This window comes from Delphinus delphis, chromosome 9, assembly GCF_949987515.2.
Source record: "Delphinus delphis chromosome 9, mDelDel1.2, whole genome shotgun sequence".
NCBI classification, from domain to species: Eukaryota; Metazoa; Chordata; class Mammalia; order Artiodactyla; family Delphinidae; genus Delphinus; species Delphinus delphis.
Window position 1 is genome coordinate 32,108,252 of NC_082691.1, and position 8,023 is coordinate 32,116,274.

Here is an 8,023-nt window from a genome sequence, read left to right on the forward strand (position 1 = left end):
TACGGTTATATAACATTTTTATTTACCAGACATGCTTCCTTACAGCCTCTCATTCAGTCAGTAGCAGTCAGGCTGCAGTCTTGAAAAAAATTTCTTCGCAGAATTTTTGTACAACATGAAATACCACATTGGTAGTGGTCACTAAAGAATTACCCAGTCCTAAAAGATGACATAATACCATGCTGTTGATGAGAACAGTTCCTCTTCCATATAGCCTAAAATGAGACTAGAGTATCTGCTTAAATGCTACCTGCGCCAGAAGGATTTCAGAACCTCATAACCTTACTCTAGCCCACTTTGGCCTTCTCTCACATCTCACAGCACATTACTTTATACCAACTGATTTTACACATCATATCACTCTATCATGTGTGTAAGCCTTGTCCCTTTAAGTCCCAGGTCCTTTAAGGGCAAGAGTAACATGCCCTACACTGCAGCCACAACTCCCATACAGCCTGGAGAAGAATCAGCAGAGATGCCTTATATTTAAGCACATCCCTGAGCCTAACCCCACCATCTCCCAAGCACCAATGTGACCTCCCTGCAATGTTTCTGGGGGTGAGGGGCAGAGGAGATGGAAATTTCAAGATAAAATTACAGTTGGTGGGTTGCATATCATCCACAGACCGAACCAACGGCAGATAGAAAGTATTTAAGAAAAAGCAATTCCAGAAAGTTCAAAAAGCAAAACTTGAATGTGCCATGCACCGGCAACTATTTACATAGCATTTGCATTGTATTAGGTATTATAAGTAATCTAGAGATGGTTTAAAGTACACAGGAGGACGTGTGTAGGTTATATGCAAATAATACGCCATTTTATATAAGGCACTTGAGCATCCCATAGATTTTGGTATCCATGGCTGTGGGGTGGTAAAGGTGGAGGTGGACCTGGAACCAATGCCCTACGGATACCGAGAGACAACTGTATCTTCAATTATCCATTTCTAGGCTGGAAGGCCCTGAGAAGAAATCTAATTCAGTATTCTCACGTTTCAGATGAAAGAACTAAAGCCCAGAGATGTTAACTGTCCTGCCTAAAATGAGGCAATGAGTTAGTGGCAGAAAGTGCACTGGTCCTGAACACAGGTCCTGACTCAGTATTTAGGTTTTTCTCTATTCTATACTACCTCCTGTACCTCCATTAGAAGGATTGCGTTTGTCAGTACTGAATGAATTGTAGTATTAAATGAACCTTGTTCTTTTTTGCTTTAAAGGAACGTAACAAGAAAACAGTAATGGCGGTTTAGGGCAATGATCCTAAAATTCTGAAGATGTGTAATTTGTTCTTTAAATTATCAAGTTCACATATTAAAGTTCAAATATGTTGATTCACATAAATCAAAGTATTACAAAGTTGCTACAAGAAGAATTTAAGAAATCTTTGATCTCCTTTTTTTTTAAACATAGGCAAAAAACTACGATAGAAAAAATATGAAGTAAAACAAAGATAAATACAAGATCTTCTGGATGTAGATATCTTCACCATGATCAATAAATACAATGACAAGAAAGAACACATTTCCAGAAAAAAAAAGGAACGGAGTGGGGGGTATGCAGAAAGACCCATATTCAAACACAACCTTTACTAGGTGCAGTTTCATTTAAAGCATGAAAGAACTTGATTTACTCATTCATTTGCTCACTTATTCATTCACAATATTTATTAAAGCACCTACTATGTGCCAGAAACAGGAAATGTAAAAGATGAAACGAGACAGGATTCCTGCTATTCTGGAGACCACGCTTTAGTAGGAGCGGGATGGTTAACAAGCAAACACAGAAACAAGCCAATTGCAGCTTGTGATAAACCTACGGAAAAAATAAACAGGGTGATGTGAGAATGTGTGAGGAGTCTATATGAGCTATGAGGTCAAGGAAGGCCCTCTAAGGAGGTCTGATCTGAGAAAGAAGAGGAAGTACAAAGTCTGGTTCCAATTTCCTTCTAACTAAAACCATTAGAATTCCAACCAGAATCTTGGGAGGAGGAGTAAATTCCTCATTCCTAGTCTCCTCAGTACAAACACAGGAGAATGAGAGGGATCCCAATCCCCACATGGAATGGCCTGGTTTGGAGAAATTGTCCAAAGTGAACAAAAGGAAACTCACAAGCAAAGAAAGCTCTGTATTCCCCTTTCTTAAGAAAATGACAGTTCCACTGTTCAGTAACATATGAACAGTAATGACCTGACATGGTGGACTTTACACAGAAAAACATACTCTTTTTGGCGTTTTCTACTATGAAAAGGGCAGTCGTAAGATGAGACAGGAATAAAGTCTATATAGCAATCCACTGGCATGTTACTTTACAATTGTTATTAAGCATTTTAAATACAATTTTTCAAATTCTAAAATATTCCTTGTTAAAAAACACAAAAGTAGTAAAACAAAGAACATGGGGAAATTTTTTTCTTAATTTGTATATTTACTGTGTTACGGGTCTTAATGTATTCACTCCCATTTACAAGATTTACACATAAGCAAAGATCTGTTCAAAGCTCTACTATGCCACGTGCCAAACAGCAAACGTGCAAGCAACTAGATGTCTGAGCAATTTTTCAGTGGTCTCTCCCTAGCCAAAGACCTAAAGACAAATATGTTAGTACAACATTATTACTAGGGAAAAGTAAAGATGGAGAATCAGTGAATATTTAAACTAGAACACCCTCATTTTAAAGACAAGGAAAGGGAAGCACAAGGAGGATAATGACTACCCAATGTCAAAAAACTGGGGGAAATTAGGCATCCAAACTCTCAGCACAGGACTCCAGTGTTTTTTCAAAAGCAAGGAACAAGAATCTACTTTTCAATTGGCACTTTTTAAACAACAAGATGAAACAGAAACCATCAGAGTAGGTTGTACACAATACAGATTTTGTTTTGTGAACCTTTTTTCATTTTTTTATATATATTTTTTTCATACATAGATATGCACACACAGTTACATATCTATGGAGTCTTGAGGTAAGAAGATCTCTTGCTACGGGTTGCAGTCAAAAATATTAAAAACACTACATTTCACACGGCCTATCTTGAAATACTTCCTTGTATTGATATTTTTATGCAAACGTTGCAATAGCAAGGCTGAAAAAATTAATAGATGGCCAATCCTACCTTGGAAATCTTTCCTTCAAATCCCATTTTTGAATTCATTCAGCACTCTACTTTTTGTGCCGTTGACTATAGCTAAAGTAACTATCGACAGCGATAGCAGCAACTAGCAAGCACAGAAGCTCTCATTCAGCCAAAGGTGCTAGAAGAATCACTGGCTATTGGTCTCCTAAGGAATTTATAGCTGGAAAAGCAGATATTTATTACAAAAAGACACAGTATGTTCACTAGAGCGCAGAGGTTCAGAGAGTTCTCTCCAAAAAAAGAAATAAGTACGCCACAGACTTGTCTTTGAATGTAATTTCAGAGGAAAGGCTCATTCCTAAAATATTTTCTATTTTCTCTCCATAATATTGCCTAAGGCTAATATCTAGGGGAAAAAAATTAACATAGGACACAGCATCCACTCCTAAATAGGTCTAAGATTTAAAATGTGAACTGCCTTGGGAGAAGCTACACTAAAATTCCACCTAAGGGGCTTCCCTGGTGGCACAGTGGTTGAGAGTCCGCCTGCCGATGCAGGGGACGCGGGTTCGTGCCCCGGTCCGGGAAGATCCCACATGCTGCGGAGCGGCTGGGCCCGTGAGCCATGGCCGCTGAGCCTGCGCGTCCGGAGCCTATGCTCCGCAACGGGAGAGGCCACAACAGTGAGAGGCCTGCGTACCGCAAAAAAAAAAAAAAAAAAAAAAATTCCAGCTAAGATACAGAAATATCACATCTCAACATATAAGATCAGTTTTCGATGGCATATTGGGGAAAGGCAAGAGAAGACAACAACACTGAAGAGTATAAAGACAGATAAAAGAAAATGGGTAAAATAAGTCAGGGTTAAGAAGAGAATGTTAGAGCAAAAGGTAAACTACCCAATCACTATGTCACAGTAAAAGTTTACTCCAAAATATATTACGCACTACTAGATATTTCCGTCTCGGAACCTGACCTCCCCACTGCCTCAGCCAATCATGTTTTGTGCCGCATGACCCCATGTCCCCTTCCACAGCTAATTAGACTAGCACTGGGCACCTCTGCCTGAGGCCTCCAACAAAAATTGGCCCCTAAAAAAACCAATATGTTGGGGGTAGGAGCAAAAAGTAAAAGAAATCACAGAAACAAACAATGAAGTTGAATTAGGGATTGACAAACTCAAGTTATATAAAAGCAGGCATAATAAAGAGGCTATGAGTAAAAAAAAAGATACGTAGTAGGGAGGAAGACAACTAAGCATGTCAAAAATGCAGAGAAAACATGTGCAGCTCATGAAAGAGGGATGAAGTGGTCAGGAGAGATCCCTGTTTATGGCAGCTTTCTAGTTCTGTCGTGTATATCCCCTTCCTCAAGGTGAGTGGAAAATAAAAAAACCTAAGACACAAATAAATGACTAAAAGGGTTTACATCATTTTTTTTTCCACATTAAAAAAACTTATCATTGCAAAGTCTGAGTTAGAAGAGTCCTTGGAATCAGATCAATTCACTATTTGAGAGAGAAGGAAATTGAGGACCGCAAAGGAAACTAAGGTTGTATAAATAGCGACAGAGGTAGGACAAGAACCAAGGCCTCCTATTTCTACAGCCATTACTCTCTGTCCTAAACAGCACTAAATATCACCAACAGAAAAATTTTTACTCAAAACGAGTATTTCTGCCACACATTTTTAAATGAATCAGAAATCTTTATGCGCATTATGCCATCTCCCACAGTTTAAATTTTTCACTTATTTACTCTCTGGTTCTCTGGTATTCTTATGAAATACATTCATTAAATTTCTCCTTTTCTTTGTAAAGGTATTTTTTTAATGTATGCGTCACTCAAGACATTACACAAAATTCATCATGCTCCACTGGCTTTTCCTCACCGTACCTTTACATAGCATTACTCAGAACATGTTATTTCACAGACTGCACAACAGTGCTTGAACTCAGAGTAGTACAGAACAGACATTTTAACTGAAAACAATTTCAACTAAGGACCATAATGATTTCCCTGGAGAAAAACTCAACACCTATGTCACTAAAGTTCAGAGAAAACACTGCAAGAACAATCGAAACTGAAGAAGAACTAATGTGAAATGTTTCAAGTCATTCCTTATAAAATGTATTGCAATCATTCAATTTCTCCTGAGACCAAAAACTACAACTTGGAAACACAAATCCCAAAGATGGGAAATTACTGAACAGTGGGAAAGTGTAGAGAGAGGAAGAAAAAAAGTTGGCATAGGGTAAAGATGGTGAAGCCCCACGTCAGGACTGCAGCACACCTAAATGCTTATTCTGCCAGAATAAACACTTAAGCTCCTCTAAGGATCCCCTACAGGACACAGCTGGGGGTGGGGTAAGTCCTTGAACCTAAAGCTGATCCACAGAAAAGCAAAGTCATCAATTTCCTAAGAACATTCTCAGCCATCTTAAAACAGCAGAAATTGAGAAACAGCATATTTTAAAGAATTCTTTGCTTAGGTTTAAGGTGAACAAGGTACATATAAAGTGAAGAACACACAACCTAGAGTGCTAACGATTAAACAAGGAAAAACACAAAACTCACCAATCTAGGGGCCACTTAAGTATAGCTAATGTATCATACTCAAGAGAATTTTTTCGTTAAGCGAAGAATTCATGGCGTTGTAAGCATATTACTTCTTATTCTAGCATCTTAAAGGTGTGTACTGTTACCACCATTCAGTGAGAAAATTCAGGCTTAGAGCCTTTAATTAACCAAGGTCATTAAAGCCAGGCAGTGCGTCGAGCGGGATGGGAACCCCGGCTGTCTTAAGGCTTGCGAGAGGATAAGCCGCAGTCGACACAGCTGTTTAAGTTCATCCTTACCAGTCACCCAGGAGCTGAGTTTTGAAGAGGAAATCTAAAAAGAGCATTTGACTTTCTCTCTCTCAAAGCAGAAGAGAACTGAGCTGTCAGAAACTGAAAGAGAAGTGAGGGCGGCTGGCTCGCGGGCTCTCCATACCCCCAGCTCAGGTCAGTCGCTCCCCAGCGCCAGCGGCCACGGGACCGAGCCCGCCCTGCTCGGATCACGCAGCCCGAGCCACGCTCGGTTCTCCGCCCGGGGCCAAGGGGGCGCGGCTGTCAGACCCTGAGGAGCAGGGACAAAGAGCCTCCCCGGCCGTGGCCGGGGGCTGCGGGCCAGTGGCCGAGCCGGGGCTCCGTAGACGCCCGGCGGCAGCGGCCCCGATGGGGCGGCGTGCGGACCGGTGCAGAGTGCGGCAGAGGAGGGGCGGCCGCCGGCCCGAGGGGCTCAGCCAGAGACTCGGACAGGGCGAGCGGAGACGCCTTCCTTCTCGCCCAGTCCCCATTACCTTGTTTGTGGGCTTCTCGTCACCGTCGCCGACGCCAACGGGCTTCCAAGCCGGGGCTGCGCAGCGAAAGCCGATTAGCGGGCGTCAACAGCTTCCTGCGCCTGCGAAACAGCCTCCAGGTCGGGATGGAGAAACGCCGGGGCTGGGAATCAAGGATAAGGTTGGTTCTCAGCTGGTGGAGATTTTACTCCTCTCGTCCCTCACACTCCGCTTCCGCTCCGCCTCCTGGCCCGGCCCTTCCCCCACTTCGGACACCAGCCGCCCGCGACGTGCGGCATTGTGGGGGATGTAGTCCCGGAAGGCGGAAGAGGCGGCACGTGTTTCTAACCCGTCGGCACCTACTCCGGGTCAGGACAACGCCGTTGCACAGCAACCAGAGGCGCCTGCAGGCTCCTTTTTCGGATGAGCTTAGCTTGAGGGAGGAGTTCTCTCTGCCTTAATTCGCTGCGGACGCTGAAAGGAGAGCGTAGGCGTCTCACTCATACCCTCCAGCTGGGAACTAACAGTTAACACGCTGTTGGCTTGAGGTAGAAGGGCTTAGTATGATTAAAAGTGTACTACTGACAAGAATGCCCGTTTTTGCCCCGAATGTCCGTAGCCAACGGAGTAAGGCAAAAATAACCGACTAAAGATTGAACAGGAAGAAACAAAATTGTTGTTTTTCACAGATAATATCAATATTATGTACGTGGCAAATCCAAAAGAATTTGCAGATAAATTGTTACAATTAATAAGTTTAACAAGGTTAATAGACACAAAAATAGTATTCTTAAAAAATACTTATTTCTATATTCTAGGAAAAAAAGAGAATTGAATTTTCTTTAAGTTAGAGAATTTGAAGCTTACAATACCCTCAAACCAATATCAGATATCTAGGAATAAATCAAAGAAGTGCAAGACCTATATGAAGGAAACATTTTAAAAACATTGAACAAGACCTAAACAAATAAGAGAGAATAACACGTTCACAGATTGAAAGATTCCATACTGAAAGATGTCAAGCCTCCCCAAATTAATCTGTAGACCCAGTGCAATTCCAGATAAATTTCAGTAGATTTCTGTGTGTGCATGTGTGTGTGTGTGTGTGTGTGTGTGTGTGTGTGCGTGTGTGTGTGAGAAAGAGAGAGAAACTTAACGAGCTAATTTAAGTTTACGGAAGAGCAAAGACAAGTATACATGAGGAAGAGGAGGAAATAAAACAAGTATATATGAGGAAGAGGAGGAAGACTTGCGTCACCAGATATCAAGCTTTATTATAAAGCCATAGTCATTAAGGCAGTGTGGTATTGGATCAAGGATGCACCAATATACCAATAAAACAGAATGAAGAGCGCAGAGATGCGCCAAGCCTTCAGTAGCAACAGCCGCTCCCAACGATAGGTCTGAGCCTCGCCAGCCCCTCCCCCAGGAGACCGATGCAGTCGGCCAACCTCTGATATATTTAAAAAAAAAAAAAAAGAATAAAGAGCCCAGAAAGTCTCATCTGTACATGAAAGTTTGATTTACGTTGTCATGATGGGGATGCAGAGCAATGCCTAAAGGATGGTTTTCAATAATTGGTGCTGGGACAAATAGATTTCCATTTGGAAGGAAAAAAATGAAATTGG

General features: G+C 41.7%; 1 protein-coding gene across 1 annotated transcript in view; it reads right to left on the reverse strand.

The window, feature by feature from the left end:
• CCDC126 (coiled-coil domain containing 126) overlaps nt 1–6,640 on the reverse strand; it is a 55,109-nt gene extending 48,469 nt beyond the window's left edge. Inside the window, exon 1 of the mRNA XM_060020381.1 lies at nt 6,417–6,640. The gene's annotated coding sequence lies outside the window, so the exon portion shown is untranslated. The remainder of the gene's footprint in view (nt 1–6,416) is intronic.
• Between the last annotated feature and the right edge of the window lie 1,383 nt (nt 6,641–8,023).